At 39.5% G+C, this 15,871-nt stretch overlaps 1 protein-coding gene across 3 annotated transcripts in view; it reads left to right on the forward strand.

Annotated features, from left to right (window-relative positions):
* The window catches only part of SVIL (supervillin), a 144,349-nt gene that overhangs the window by 17,392 nt on the left and 111,086 nt on the right, over positions 1–15,871 (forward strand). For all 3 annotated transcript variants that reach the window (XM_062617379.1, XM_062617380.1, XM_062617381.1), the window contains exon 2: positions 12,682–12,776. The gene's annotated coding sequence lies outside the window, so the exon portion shown is untranslated. The remainder of the gene's footprint in view (positions 1–12,681; positions 12,777–15,871) is intronic.

Raw genomic sequence — 15,871 nt, forward strand, 5'->3', positions numbered from 1 at the left:
ACTGCACACAATACTCCAAGTGAGGTCTCACAAGAGCAGAGTAGAGGGGCAGGATCACCTCCTTTGACCTGCTGGTCACACTCCTTTTGATGCAGCCCAGGATATGGTTGCCTTTCTGGGCTGCAAGCGCACACTGAAGCCGGCTCATGTTAAGTTTCCCATCGACCAACACCCCCAAGTCCTTCTCTGCAGGGCTGCTCTGAATCTCTTCTCTGCCCAGCCTGTAGCTGTGCCTGGGATTGCTCCGACCCAGGTGTAGGACCTTGCACTTGGCATGGTTAAACTTCATGAGGTTGGCATCAGCCCACCTCACAAGTGTGTCAAGGTCCCTCTGGATGCATTCCTTCCCTCCAACATATCAACTGAACCACACAGCTTGGTGTCATCGGCAAACTTGCTGAGGGTGCACTCAATCCCACTGTCCGTGTCAGAGACAAAGATGTTGAACAAGACCGGTCCCAACATCGATCCCTGAGGGACAAGGGTCCTTCAAGGTCTTGTTTGTAAACCCTCTTGCAGATGGATGATGCACCTGATTTTCACTGTTTCTCATATATTTAAATGCTGAGGGAGACAGTAAAGTATTGAAATTGATGAAAGCAGATACAAGCTGATTTGTATGGGAGAAAGGGAATGCACTCTGGCTTGAAGGAATGATTTTCTTTACCTTAGTACTGGGATGTATTTCAGTACTTAGTACTGAAACTTCATTTAATTTGAATGCTGTAGACAAAGCAATAAGGAGGTAACATGGCAGTTGGTCAGAGAAGTGAGAGAAACTGGGCAAATCAAAGTTATTTTGTAGTAGTGAAGTCTTGAATGCATGGATTTTAAGAGGTGGTTAAGAACTGTAATTTGCAGTGTAATCAAATGTGTCTTCTGGAGGGGAAAAAGGTACTGTTACTATGAAATCAGAATACCTAAATGTCTCTAGGCCTGAAGGAATCTTTAAAAAAAATCATTTTGAGAACTTGGAAGACAATCTAATGATCAGATGTGGAAATCTGCTAGGTAATACTTATTAGGTTGGCAGGAGTCATTGGTTTACATGATGATAAAGTATCTCTTTCGTAATTGTTTCTACTTGACAAGTCTAACAATGTTAAACTTGGTTTTGCAGCCTTTTCAGATGTCCTAAATAATTGTTGCCCCTACCAAAGGCGCTAAGAGAGACAATGTTATGGAACCACCTCTGATGTCACATTTTAATTGTATAGGAGCTTATTAAGTAATTAAACCTTTAAATATAAGATCGGTCATATTTTAAGACTGGTATTTATTTAATTACAGGTGTGCTTTATTTCTAGGGATTTTATGAGAAAATTGGAAGTTGAAAATGTTCTTGCTCAGACACAGTTGAGCATGACAATTTACAAGTCTCATTAGACACTGGTGTTTGCCTATCTTAAGGCATGAGTTCAGCATGGAACACTGTGACAGATCAATGGCAGCTAGTTTACAAATATAAAAGGAATCTTCTGTTTGCCAGGTGTGTCTTAGTCAAAGTTGCTGAAGTTGCTTGATGTAGTCAGTCAAACCTGTAAAAGGGGTCCTGAGTAGAATTTAGACTGTCACTGGGATATGCACACTCACACTGTGTAGAGCATGTGGCAATCGCTGCACTTCTTAAAATTGGATTTGGGGGATGAACTAGTTCATGCAGCTAGTACTTGGCTTTTATTTTGGTATATCTAATTGATACGTAAAAGATGAGGAAGGCATTCAAGCCGAAGATTAAGGAGTGAGTGTGCCTAAGAGAGCTCAAGCAATGTGATTTGCCCTTTGAACTCATGACTGAAGCTCTAACTATAGCACAGCACTGTGTTTCTGGCCACTGTTTCTATCCGCAGGCACTCTTGTCAGAAGAGATTCCTACCCCTGCTACTTGCACACTCACACATGTCAGAGGTAACTCTCTCAGTAAGGGTGCACATTGCACAATATACACGGTCCTGATTTATAACTGAGGTCTGGCTGAGCAGAGCTGTGCAAGTGCAGGTTAGAAGTCACTCAGATAACATAAATCCAGAACACTTGGGTCTGCCAGTTGGCTGATACATGAAGTGGGTGTTTTACAGCATACTCTGAACTGTGAGGAAGAGATTGAAAACAACAGTTGATTTCTAGATTTGCTGAAAACCATTTTAATGTGTGTGCTTGTATTGTGCTGTTGATGGGGGATCTTTCCCTGCTTTTTTTAGCCTGTTGGTAGGGAAATTCCCTTAGGTGAAATTCAAAGGTGATGCAAATAGTTACTTTTTGCATCCCTCGAGGTTCTTACCCTTACTCATTCAGCACAGGGGGGGTTACCTGGCGGAGAGGAAATTGCCTTTCTGTGATGTTTCTAGCTTTTCAGAAACTTGTTACCAGCCTAAGCTGGCCCTCCTGCCCCCTCACTTTCAGACGTTTGAAGTGAAACATAGCAAGTCTAAAATTCAATTAAAAAAAAAAATGAAATTTACAGCCCTTTGTGTATGTTTAAGAAAATGCACTTGTGTGCTATTGGATCACTGGCAAACTGAATATCTGCCCTAAGCATGTAGGTTATGAATTTGCTTGGAGTTGGGGAAAAGCAAGAGGGCACAACTCTGTGCAGGGCAGGACTGAGCTGGTGTCTCTGCGCTGCAGTTCCTCTGGTGTCTGAAACAGGGAGGTCTGCTCTTGTTCACATGTCTTCCAGTGGAAGGAGTGCTGACTGAGCTTGCCAGCAATGATAAGGCCTCCAGGTGGTGATCACAGTAAACACGCTGTGAGAATCCTGCTTTCCCAGGAGTTACATGAGGCAAGGATGTACTTCTGTCACTTGTTCCATTGGAAGCTTCTTGCCGCTAGCAGCCAAATAACATGCAGAGCAATCAAAATATGGCTCTTCTAGCGTTACTGGTGTTCTGGCTTATGGTACTTGCTTCTGTTTTCAAAGAAGAATTTGTCAGCATGGACAGACTACTTCACTCTAAAAATGTAAAATCTAATCACAAGTGCTGCTTGTGTGGTAATAAATGCATATAACTTTAAAACAAGAGCTGCATGTAATGCTTGCTTTTTTTCCCCATACTGTTTATTCAACAGCCTGCCAAACAGTGTAAATATCTTCTGAATGGATTCATACAAAACTGGCAAATCAAGTGGTAATTACGCTGCTTCTGTTAAGTTCAGACTATTGTAAGGCTGCAATTGACTACAAGGAAGTATACCACAAAATTGCTCTGATCTTAGATTAAGCTATAGTTTGAGACTGCTACCTTAAAACAAAAGAACCTAAGTCCATAAATAACCTATAAGCAACAGACTTTTTAATAGCAGATACAGTTAGCAAGGAACTGTGCAAATCCCACAGGACTAGATAATCTCTACCATAATTATGTAGTCCATTGAGTAAAATTTCCAGAGCTCAGTTCATGAATAAGACTGGATTGTTTGTCTATCCACATATCAATATGATTTTGTAAAACAAGCAAAGAGACTGATGGCTCCAGAAGCTACTTAAGGTTCTGCAGATGGGTTAATGGCTACTGCTTAATTGTTTAAAGCATGTGTGAGGAGATACCTGGCAGTTGTAGAAAGTATATGTAAGAAAGAAAACTTTTAGGTATGTGCTGAATTTCTTTACCAATACAGCTGTGTTTCCGGCAGGTCGCTTTTATAATTTTTCTATTCAAATCTAATCTTTAAATCTTGAGTGAGGTTTTTCTATTTATTCTGCTAGATAATATATGTTGCTAAATATTTTCTGCTGTATTCTGATTGTGCTAATAAAGTGAATATTTGCTGTGATGTTTTGGTTCTGCTTTGGTACTATTAACACATACCTGTTCTGATCACATACATCCTATCTAATTCTGCCACCTAAGACATCTGTGATAATAGAAAAAGGGAAAAAACACTTGTAGCAGTCTAGAAGAAAATGCTCCCAGTTGGTGGACTTCCTTGACGGATTGTCTTTACTGGCCATTGAGGTAGCTAGCCCCAGCAGCAACAGAGGTACAGCTATCACACTGAAGATCACAGGAAGCTGTATCTTTACTTCGGAATGCTTTAAGAATAGACTGGGCTTCCCTTTCTTAAGAGATCAGAAAAGAGATTCAGCCTCTGGGGACACCTTAACCCTAAGGAATCTCCTGAAGACCATCTTTTGCCTTTTCTTTTTTATGGGTAGGTGTTGACTTATTGAGATAAAGCAGCATGGGTACTTCTGATACAGCAATTTGCACTTATTCAGGTAAATCTGCTGTGTGATGTCCCACACCCAAATACAGAAGGAATCACAGATGCAGCAGTAAATGGTGACCTTGTTGAGTATGCAGAGTTTTAGAAGGGAAAGCTCCTTCTGTGGCTGTTTCCTGGAGCTTCCTGCAAAACAAAGGCTTATCCTGGATTTTCCTGCCTCAACATGGATCCTTCTGTAAGCTTTATTTTACTTCAGTAACTCCTTGACTCAAAATCCCTGAAGAATTTATAAATTTGGGTGATGGGAGCCACAGACTTGTCCAGAACGGTTATTCTGTGGAAAAAATTCCCTTCCTTAGGCACATAATCTGAAAAATTGCTGTAGTGAGTTAACATGAATCTCGGTGCTAACACTGAGTTACTCATCCTCACCAGACCCTGTGAAACTGGGGAGTTCATCCTGAATGATGGTTTGGGAGCTGGATTATGGGATCTGGATTATGGGGGCTGGGGCTAGCTACCATGTGGTCACCCACATGTACCAGATTCCCCCTCACCCCATGTTCATCTGTGTTTAATGTGTAAGGAAGCAATTGAATAATTTTTATATTTCTGGTCTGAAATGAGTCAGTGCAGGGTCAACCATGTTGTGGAGCAGGGAAGGGATTGACTCACACTGCTAGGGAGAGGAGTGGGAATCTGACAGCTGGCAGCTGGCTGAGATTGCCATGGAGCCACCAAGCAATCACGGTGACTTCTCCAAGGTCATACAAGATTCTGTCAGCAAGAAATTGAAACCATCTCTCTTGTGTTATAGGGTGCTGACCACAGGTCTGTCACATGCAATCACTAGTGGGTAGTGGCTTTAGATTTATTCTACTTGAATTTGTTGTTAGCTTTCAAATGCTTATATGTGAATTAATAGATGCTTTCTTGTATATGCCAAAATCCAAGTATACTGAGCTGGTCATAACTGTAGATCTTCAAGTATAAACTGGCTGCATTCCATGATGATTACATAGTTCAGGTAACTTTCCCTTAGAAATGTGATTTTTGGATAGACAGTGATCTATTGACTACAGCACATTTATGTTTAAGGGCTACTGCCTTTTAATAAAGATAGCTTGGGAATTGGTGTATGAAACAAATCCTTATGCGGTTTTATATTGCTAACTCAGTTAAAAAATAAGTCAGTATACAGTTGTCTGATAACTCTCACAATCTGCAGCATGATAGTATCAATAGCCTACTACAAACTTTAGAACGGAGTATTTCACTAATCCCAGACACATATTTCTTAGGGGATACAGCATTTCGAGCTATATGTTCCTTATCATTAAGATGGTGCTGAATGTAAGGGTCTGAGGGCAGAGCCTTGGTCATGTACTCTGCCATCAGTTTCTATGCCTTTTTTTTTTTTTTTTTTTATTCATTTGAAAAGGAATAAAGTATCTTTGAAGAGTTCAGAGCTCTGTGTTGGTGATGAAGCTGTCTGCTTTGCTCCTGTGTTTTTACAGTTTCTTTAGAAAACGGGCTGTCCAAAAAAAATTCTGAACATGATTATGTGTAACATATGCGCACTTTCTTTCACTACAGTTAATTCATGTTGAAGGGCTTTATCCTAGCTTTGGCAAATTTTGTTAAGCTACCATTTGACTTAACTTCTGTGTAATCTTTTTTCTTTTTTTTTCTTTTTTTTCTTGAAACCAAAGAAACCTTGTTGCACATAAAAAAATAGAACAAAAAAAAAAAGGCAATATTGGAGAAATCTATCTCCAGCAATGTGATGTATTGTCTGATGTTCTTCTAGGAACAAATGCATCATGCGGATTTTCATGTAGGAGGACTTTTAGGCTTTTAATGGTTGGGTGTTAGCCACAAGGTTCATGTGACATGACAAATGTGGAACATCTGTGAACTGATGCACATCACTGTTCTAAAAGTCATTTCCACTGCTACATGCACTAAATTAAAGACAAGAATTTAGGAAAAAAATAGTTGGAAGGACACATTCTGTGAAATACAATGGGAAGGATCTGTTGTGCAAGCCCTCAGACCTCAGTCACGCACTTCTCATTCTGATGTGCTCTGTGCATTAACTATTGCTCCCTTTGGACTGGGAGAGTGTTATTGTGCTTTCCTAGTTAGTGACAAACTATTTTCTGGATAGAAATTATGGTTTAGCATAAGGGATTTCTCAATATAGTTCCTTGTCTGAAGGATATATGTGCTGCATGTGAGGTAAGTGGTTGGCTGAGTTGGCATACTTGAATTGGAAATGAAGTGTGGCTGAGTGGCTTTGACTAGGATCTGTCATATTAAAACATGAATCTTATTTGTAAGTCTGCCTGAAATGACCTTACATAGCGACTGAGATCTTTGTAAATCCTGAGTGCTACTGGTTTGTCTCCATGCTATAACTGGAGTAAGAGTTTTTGGCTATAAGATGACTGTGATGTGTTAAGGAAAATCAATTCTTATAGGTAAGATTTGAACTTTAGCATTCTGGAGCAGTAGCTAGGACTCCCATTTCATCTAGATCTCTTACTAAATAGCATGAAGGGTACTGTACTTTATTATGACTCGTATACTTGATGCTATTACCATGGTCTGACTAGAGAGGCCTCCAGGTTTAGATTGCAGGATATAGTACATTCAGAAAGCTGACTTCAGGTTGTAAGTCACATCTTATGTTGGGGTGGAATTCATTGCTGGGGTGGCAAGAAGCTCACTGCTGTGCAGAAGGCAAGTGCGGTAGATAATAATAATTGTCTTCCTAATGACTTGCATGTATTTCAGATGTGGTCTGAAGCTTCAGATGTTTAGGTTTAAACACATCATTAAATAGTGTCTTTTTTTTTAAGGAATGCAAAGCTATTCTTTCAGATGTTGTTATTACAGACAAGGATTTACTGAATTCTGGATCTTACAGATAGAAACCAGTCTTAAAAACTCAGCCCTTTCTAGGTTATCTTCACAGGCTCAAATCTGGGAGGGCAAATGTAGAGGACCTCCTTTAGTTGATCTGAACTTAGTTTCAAACAGCTCTCTGAAATGATTTCTGAATACTTCCTTAATATGTTGAAGTTATGATGACTATTTTCATGCTGCACTTAACTCTTTTTGAATTTAGTATTTTTGAAGCTTTTAATACCTCTTCAAAAAAGATTGAAATTTATAAGAGCTTCTACTCTAGAGTGCATGCAAAAGCTCTTGTTCCAAGATAGCCACATATGCCTCCACTTTAGAGACATTGGAAAGCTTGGAGACTTTGAAAATGTCACTTCGCTTGGAAATAGCTTCTGAATGATGCCTTGCTTTTAAAGGAGGCAGAAGAAATGGGTTGAAGTAAGGGGAACATCTCTGGGATTTGTTGTTCAGAGTCAGGTGCTTAGGGCTGGACAGAAGTATACACGCCATAAATAATTTGGGCATCCATTTTAATTGCCATGTTCAGCAATACTGTCTTAGAATTTGCTGTGCTTTCATTAAGTAGTTTTTATCATAAGACTACAGTTAGCTCATAACAAAATACAGATTCTTTAAAGTTGGGATGGAAAATGTTTTTGTTTGGGTTTTATGTTGATAGTTTTGAAACTATTTTAATTTTCTACTTCTTATTTTTTGTTTTTCCTTTTCCAAAGCTGTTGGTCCAAACAAAGCAGCTACTTTCCCACCCAGACCCCCATCTGCCTGAGCTCTCTAAGAGGCCATGCTGCACCCCCTCAGCTGACTCTGGGAGTCCTGTATCTTTAGTGAGCGAGGACCCATGAGGATTTTTATATCACATTTCCAGCAGACTTCTTGTCTTGAGTAATGGCTACAGTAAGTACATCTGAGCCAGCAGCACCGTCCACATGCCCTCTGAAAGTCTGATACAGAATCATACAGCTCATCTAATTGTGATCTACCTGGTACAGGACTTGCTCAAGCTGAGTGTTTGTTTGAAATTATTTTTAATTGAGCTTTGAAGATTTGTAGTTAGGAAACATTTTTGTACAGCCAGAATGTTTAGGTATGAAATAAAACTGTTGTTCAAAGTAGTTAAATGCAGCTTTGTTGGAAATAATGTAAACACAGCAGTGCCTTTGCATCCTTAGAGCAATTTAAGTTATGTAGCTTCTTTTACCCATGCTCTAGTTTTGTTAAACAATTGAAAGTAATTCAGTGAGACCTGGTTTATTCAGTCTGGTTTATTGCATGAAAGTCTCCTTCAGAGCGCTGGGAAAACAATACAAAATTTTTCCTAAGGCTTTGAGGAGACTGCTGATGTCTTGAGTTTTTATTACACTAGAGGTCAGTGTATGATGGGAGCTTCTGCGAGGTGGCATAGAGTTTCTTGCAGAATCTTATTTTATCAGATTTGAAACCAGATTCTAAGAGAAACTGTAGCCTACTACTGTGGAAAAAATTTCACATTAACATGTCTTATGACTGTCTTGGATAAAGGTTTTTTTTAAGGTTCCTGCTTTTAATTCTACTTGCTAAAGGAGTATTTGGCAAGTATCAATAGCAGCACTTTAATGTGGTACGCATGAATATGCACAGTCCAACGTGCACCTCAGACATTCATCTTGCTTTGCAATAGCATGATTTTTTGAATCAGATGTTTTTCTATATGCTGCGCTATTTGTAGGAGTTATCCTTAACTTGTGCACTGTGCTTCTTAAGGCTATGGTGGAAGAATTGCACATGCACCTATTATAATTAGTGTAGATGTCAAGTTCCTGGCGTACTGAGCTGGTAACTTTCAGATGAGTGGCTTCACTTTAGAGTGCTGAGGGAAGCATATTCAGGCATGATTCTATGTCCTGCTGACTGGAGCAGATTGCATCACAAATGACAATATAAGTAAGATGGTGGAATAGGGAAAAATAACTGCAGGGTGGATTTGAGCTTTTGGCTGTGTTCTCTAAGAGAACTAGCTACAAACAAACGTGCCTGTATCCTGTTATTCTTGTGTAGGGCCCTTCTGAAATTCCTCAGAAAACAAGAAAAATGAGAACATGGGATGCCAAGATTTTACAGGCTAGCACCAATATAGAGGGTAAGTGCAGGCACAGAGCTGAATTTAGGTGTTCTTAAGAGACCTTCTGAGTGTTTGAGAGTCCTGGACTGATGAAAATCTTTGTGTCTTTTTTTGTTTGTTTTTTTTTTTTTTTTTTTTGGTGGGGTGGAAGGGGAAAAGGACACAATAAAAGCATAACCAACAGTCTGAAAATGTCCTTTGCACTTGGCTGCTGCCCAGTATGTTTTGTTACATGCCTCTGGAGCATTAAGACATGACACCTCAGCTGAGATAGTGTGAAGGAGGTATTAGAGTCTGGTTTAATTGAACTCTCTGTAATGATACATGGCTTCACAGAAAAGTTGTTGCATTCCTCTGCCTCTTTCCCAGATTTTTCCAAGTTATTTTTTTTTAATCCTCTGTAAGAAATGAAGAGGTACTAAGGCTTTGCAGAGTGGGGCCTTGTCAAAACATCTCCAGTTTTTGTGGTGTAATGCTTTATTGTGTTGGGTTTGACAAGCATGAGAAGATGATGGCTTTGTAGAACTGATGTGATAAAAATCATTAAGCAACAATAAAACATCCTAAAAATTTCTTTTCTTTTCCTGTCCTTTTGACATTGGAGGGACACAACCTTAATTTATTTCAGTGAAACTCTTTAAGATAAGCCTCGTAGTTCTGGATCTCTTATGTGCAGAACAGACTTTAAAGAAGAGAAGCTTTTGTAGCTGTCCCCTACCCAGCCTAGTGAATAACCTGATGGGTCAGTGCTGAGTCTTGCAGAGCAGCTATATTTCTGTCTTCTGTGCACATTGTCTTTACTGTTCTTTACTGGTTCAGGTGTAACAGCTGTCAGGTGTTAAATCAGTCCAAATATTGATGTTATCTGCATCCAGAAGAATCTTTTTCTTGAAAAACTGCAAGCTTGATTATTCCCTTGGATCTAAAATGATGGATCTTTGTGACTAAGCAGAAGGGATTACTCACTGGCCCCTCTTTCTAGTTTGTAATAACAAGTATCCAAACGATATTTTGATGTCTGTCTTTCCTTCATAATGTATTGACAGATTTCAGGATCTATCTATTGTGCAATAAGCCAGAGTACATAAAAAAATAAAGAATTAATATTAGAAGTGCCTTTTCCTGCTTTTGTTCTAAACTCTCAAAATGCAGAAATTATAATTATATGGTTCAAGTGGCTTGCCAGCCACCTCTCAGATGAGCTGGAGAGAGAGTGAAAAATATTGCAGCCAAGGTCAGTCTTTAGAAGGTTGGAATTCAATTGCCAGCTCTTGAATTTTGATTTCAATCTCAAATGTTCCCTAGTGGGTGATCTGTAGTTCTTAGACCTTGGGTTTGTCTCATTGTGTGTTCTTGCCAAAACTTCACATAAGACTTCTGACAGTAACAAGGATGCATGGAATACACTGACATATGCAGATATAAAAAGAGAACCCCAACAATTCTGAGAGGATAGTTCAACTCACACCAGATATTAAAGGTTTCTTTGAAAGGGTAGATTTTGACAGGCTTCAAAGCTGCAGGGCCTTCAAAACTGCAGCACCACGGTCCTCAATCTCTTGTTCCAAGCACAAATGTGGCATTTTCAGAATGAGAAGAACTAATGAAATATGCTAGTGGGATAGTGGCAATGTGCACCAGGTTTAATGCATGCTCTGCATTATAAGTGTCACCTCTTCCCACCCCACAGTGGCTTTCAGGAAGCCTGTGAAGTAGTTGACCAAAACTGTAGCTGGATTTCAAATCCTTCCTTCCTTTTCTGTCTTTTTAAATAAAGAGGAAAAGCCAGGAATAGTAATGGAGCAGCCCTACAGTTAAGTAGTAAGACGGAAATCGGAAACTGAGCATTATGTGATGGTGAAGAAACTGGTTTATTTTACTTTCAACTACCCCTTGGCAACCATCTTTTTTTTTTCTTCAAGTTTCCTACAGGTGGAAAAGTGAGTCCCTGCTCATTTACCCCTCCTAAGTGCAGGAATGCTCATTTGAGGAGATTGAAAGTCGGGAATGGGAAAACAATAGCATGTGGTTTACCATATTCTGGGAACTTTAGGCTAGTTTCCTGCCTGAAATACAAAGATAAATGTGGATAGACCTTAAAAACTGTCTTAGTTAAAATGTGTGAACAGATACATATCATTAGGAAGAAGACTGAATTGCTGCCTTAGCTGTTCCGATGGACTCTAAGGTAGTCTATGTTTGGAGGTTTGTTCGTCTTCTAAAATCAGAGTTTTTCCCAGCTCTGGCAGAATTCCTCTTATCTTTTTTGCCTTTTCAATGGATTACATTTGTTTTGACCTCTTCTCTAGATGTCGTTATTAGTGTCTGACATGTTCAACAGCTGCAGTGGAAGCAAAGCACTGACCTGACTTCTCTTAACAGTTGTTGCTATGGTCACACAGGATATCATGACTTTATTTCGTGTCTCTTAGTAGATAAAAAAAGAAAGTTTAATAAAACAGCTGTGGAAGTGAAAGAAGTATATATGGCACCTAAAACTATTTGCAGGTAAGCTGAACCTCAGCCTGCAACAGTAAAAATGTTGGTTTAGCTACCAGCTGTATTACAGGAGGGAGACAATCAATTTAACAGGAAAGACTGTTTCATGGAGTTCAGATCTGCTCTGGAGAGCTTGTCACTGCTCTGTAGAAAGAAACAACTGCATTGGTGGAACCAGTCAAGTCTGGAGTAGCTCATGATTGTGAGTATTAAGGAGTTCAGGGGCTTGGCATCTTCGAGGACAATGTGGTGCTGGGATGATTCAGTTGAAACAATCCCAGTTCAATACTACATCAGTATGAATCTCCACATGGGCTAAATCACCATGTGGGAAAGCAATTAGTGTTACAGGGAGAGCCAGAGATGTTTTATATTTGTCAGAGAAGAAAATAAAAGCAGCTGTGATTCAAGGTGTGGGGATCAAAAATCAGGAAACATGGCAGGTGTTGCCCACAACACTGAACTCATTTGAAAAGGGTATGTGCTCCCCACTGGGAGAGATCTCAGGTCTGTCTCCTGATTGCTGTGGTTCTAGGAAGAGAGCTGGCTCTTCCAGTTGCACCCACTGATGTTTAAAGTTTTTGAGGGTAATAGTCTTTTGGTAGATGTTGCCTTCGATGCTGCTTGACCTTACCGAAAGGTGTAATAGAGACTACTTTCTGCGAGGTGGTTAAGGGAAAGCTTGGCATTTCTGGGGAAATTGGTGGTTCAAGGATATGTCTCATGTGAAAGGCTCAGCCTAGTAAATGCAGGGTCAAGTTGCTTGGGGCTCCTGGCAAACTCGCAAGACCTCTCTTTCCTCGTAAATACGTGCTGCATGAATAGTTGGGCTTTGAAAAGTGCTGTTGCTTGTAGTGATCTTGTCTATATGAATGGACAAGGTTGCAAGATACTTGAAACTGCTTCATTCTCTGTAGTCAGTCAGGTCGTCCCCTTTGGGCATTTGTAGTTCTTACCCATGCTTTTTTTGTGTTTATTTCTTGTAGGAGTAGTTGCCTTTTGAATTGTGAGCCAATTGCGGATTTGGTTGTGGTGATGCAGACCTACCTAGAGGGTCAGGCCTGGATGGCTGAGATTTAAGGTAAGGCCATGCTGAGAAATGGAAGCAGATGTGAACCAAGAACTATGGGGTGTTGTTTTTCTTTTTTTCTCCTGGAACTGTTTGTATCAAACATTTAAAGAATAATCTGTGTATGCCTCCTAGTACATATGCAGCAGTAAGAAAATGCACTAAGAGAGCTGATGTTAGGCAGTTTCTTTCTTGGAGGTATGATAGATACCACTTCAGTTGTTTTGCTCCAAAATTATATGGGAACTGTTTTTGTTGCAGCTTGCTGTAGCTTATGAAGGCACAGTGTAAAGAGTAAAAGTTTGAACAAAAGCTTATTCTGCTTGTTTTAACATCTTACTAAAAAAAAAAAAAAAAGAGAGAGACTGGGAACAGTGCTCACTTTTATATGTGATCAAGAGCTTGAAAAGTTGGAAGGACTTGCAGTTGAAAAGCAAGACCTAACCTTGATTCCTGAAGATTTGGGTTTGGTTTCCATGGAAAAAAAATGACCGAATATTGACAATTCTGAATTAAAGCAGTTGCATAAAGTATCCTCCAAAAATGTCTGGAGCAAGCATATTCAGATCACAGTTATTAGCTGTATGCTTTCTGTGTGGTGAACAAATTTAATGAAGGTGTGTGGAAATAGCCTGTTCTTGCAAGAATAAAGCATACACTGAAAACAGTCCTTGAATTTAGGTTTTTAAGGGTAATATGTACTCAAATAACTTCTTCCAACAAAGACTCACGTAAGTCAAGCCTCCAGAGAATTCCTTGCTGAACTTGCTTCTTAGTATGTACCATTGTAAATTGGTTGTAACCTTCCAAAGATGATGCTTAGACCATGTGAATGGGTATTCTCACTGTATTTAAAAAATCACCCATAAATCAGCAACTAAAATCCATAAGGATTATTTTAGTAGGCAACTTAAACAGCCAGAGATTGTTAACAATACATAATTTACAGGCTTATCATGACTAAGATAAGACAAAGCATGGCTTAAGAAGGTCTGATAACTAAACCACAGGATATAATCTTCAGATAAATGTATTTAAGTTTTTCCACAGCATCTTGAACACTGTGCAGTATTTACTATACTTATAACTGGCTTATAGTATAGATTCAGGTATTACATGGACTATCAGACTGTAAAAGGATGGAAGAAAATTGGTGATTTCTGGAGGTCATGACCTAGCTTCCTGCTTTGTTGCTGGAGTTGCATCTGGGTAAGATTGTCCAGTTGACTTAAGAGGCTGGGAAATGTGCAGGACATGATGAGTCACTTATAGTCTCTTTTAATGTCATTCCAGTAGGCACAGTTTATGAACAGGTATTTTGGGCTTTTTTTCCCCTTAATTTACAGTGCACTGGCTTTGCTAGCAGCATACCATTTATCATGTACTACCTGTATTGTAGATATAAGGCATCAAAGCCGAGACTTCATGTGCAAGTTCATGTGCTGTCTTGCTGGACAGTTTAACAGCCCTGCATACATACGAAAAAACATGCAAAACCAGTAAACTCATTTCTGCTGTCCAGGATGGAACTGAAACCCTGGGGATGCCCAGTTTTTATAAATCCCCTGTCACTGTCCTTCAGGTTAATGTCACATGTTGAACACCTGTGCTGTGTTCCCTCTAACCTCGCTGGAAACTTCATCCTTTCCCTTCGGGGGATAAAGGCAAACCCATTTATTTCTTGTTCATTTTCTCAGGTGGCAATAAGACTGTTCTCCCCTACTATGTTTTCAATGCAACTACTTTTCCGAATACTTTGTAAGCTGAATTGTTGATGCATACAGTGTTTTCAAAAATTATGCTATGCAGTACCTCACAGTATCTCTTGCTGTTCCAGAATTTTTTGGGTGTTTTTTTCCCATTTTGAGAACAGTTTGCTTGAACTTTTGTGCTTTCCTGCTACAGAACACTAGTACTAGACTTACTGCCAAAGTTAAGCTTACAGGGAGTGAGGGAGTGTCATCCTAACAAAAGTGGTTTGCTGTTCTACAGCATATGGTAATGCTGTTGTTAAAACGTGTTTCGCATAGTACCTGTTGTGCCTGGTGTTCTTTGGCAGTGTTTCTCATTCTCAGTTTGCCTGAGGGTGGAAATGTTAATGCTGGATTAGCCTGGTGTCTTGTAGAGAGTCAAGGTCCTCAGTTGTGCTTAACAGTGTACCAGTTCTTCACCTGCTACCTTGTTGGTAGAGGCTGGTCTTTTGCTATTTTTGTTCATACATTTCCTTTCAGGCTTTGGGATTGCACCACTTGAACACATGCTCAAACCTTGGATTTGTTTGTTTAGACATTGTGGATTTTTAGTAAAGATGTTGCCAGGTGAAGAACGTGGGATGGAGAGAGAACAAAAATATCTTCCTTATTGCTGCATCTCTCTTCAAATGAATAATTATTGGTAAGGAAGGAAGCTATGCCCAGTGTCACTCCCAGAAATTTAACATGGTATCTCTGCACATGTCCTGGGCTGTTGCCAAATGTCCATAGCTATTTATTATGGTCAACAAAACAGCATCCTGACTATTTGGGAGCTGTAAACTTTGGATGAAACGACTAATCCATTCAGTCTGACATCTGTTCTGACACTATGCTTCTTTCTGTAGTAAGGCTTTTGAGGAGCAGCCTGTCCACCTGGGTAATTTCTTCCTAATTTCCATTCAGTGACAGTGTTTCTAGGATCTGAATTACTTTTGCCTCTTTCCAAAGCTTTGGTTGCACTGTCCTACTAAAAATGTCAGAAATTATCATTTTAAGGAATATTTTGTTTCCATGAAGCTGTAATGACTCGAGTATTGGTGTGAAGCCATGCAAAGCAAGAGAAGGTCAAGAAATCTGAGAAGGATACTCAGTTATATTGCTTTTGCTAATTTCTTTGAATTGCAGATTCTAACTTCGTTAGTGGCTTTACAAGCCTTGGTGTTCAAGAGTAGCAACTGATACCTTTTCTAAAAACAGAGGGAGGAGATGGTGTACTGTGTTTATTTCAACAATCAGAAGCAACACTTCCAAAATATACTTGTGGTTGTATAGCAGAGTTATGAACCTTAAGTTATCTAGCAGTGACTAACATGGTGAGACAGTAGCCTAATATGTCCATGCTTTATTTAGAAA

This window comes from Pezoporus occidentalis, unplaced genomic scaffold (genome assembly GCF_034315485.1).
Source record: "Pezoporus occidentalis ecotype Australia unplaced genomic scaffold, CSIRO_AGI_Poc_V1 ctg195, whole genome shotgun sequence".
NCBI lineage: Eukaryota > Metazoa > Chordata > Aves > Psittaciformes > Psittacidae > Pezoporus > Pezoporus occidentalis.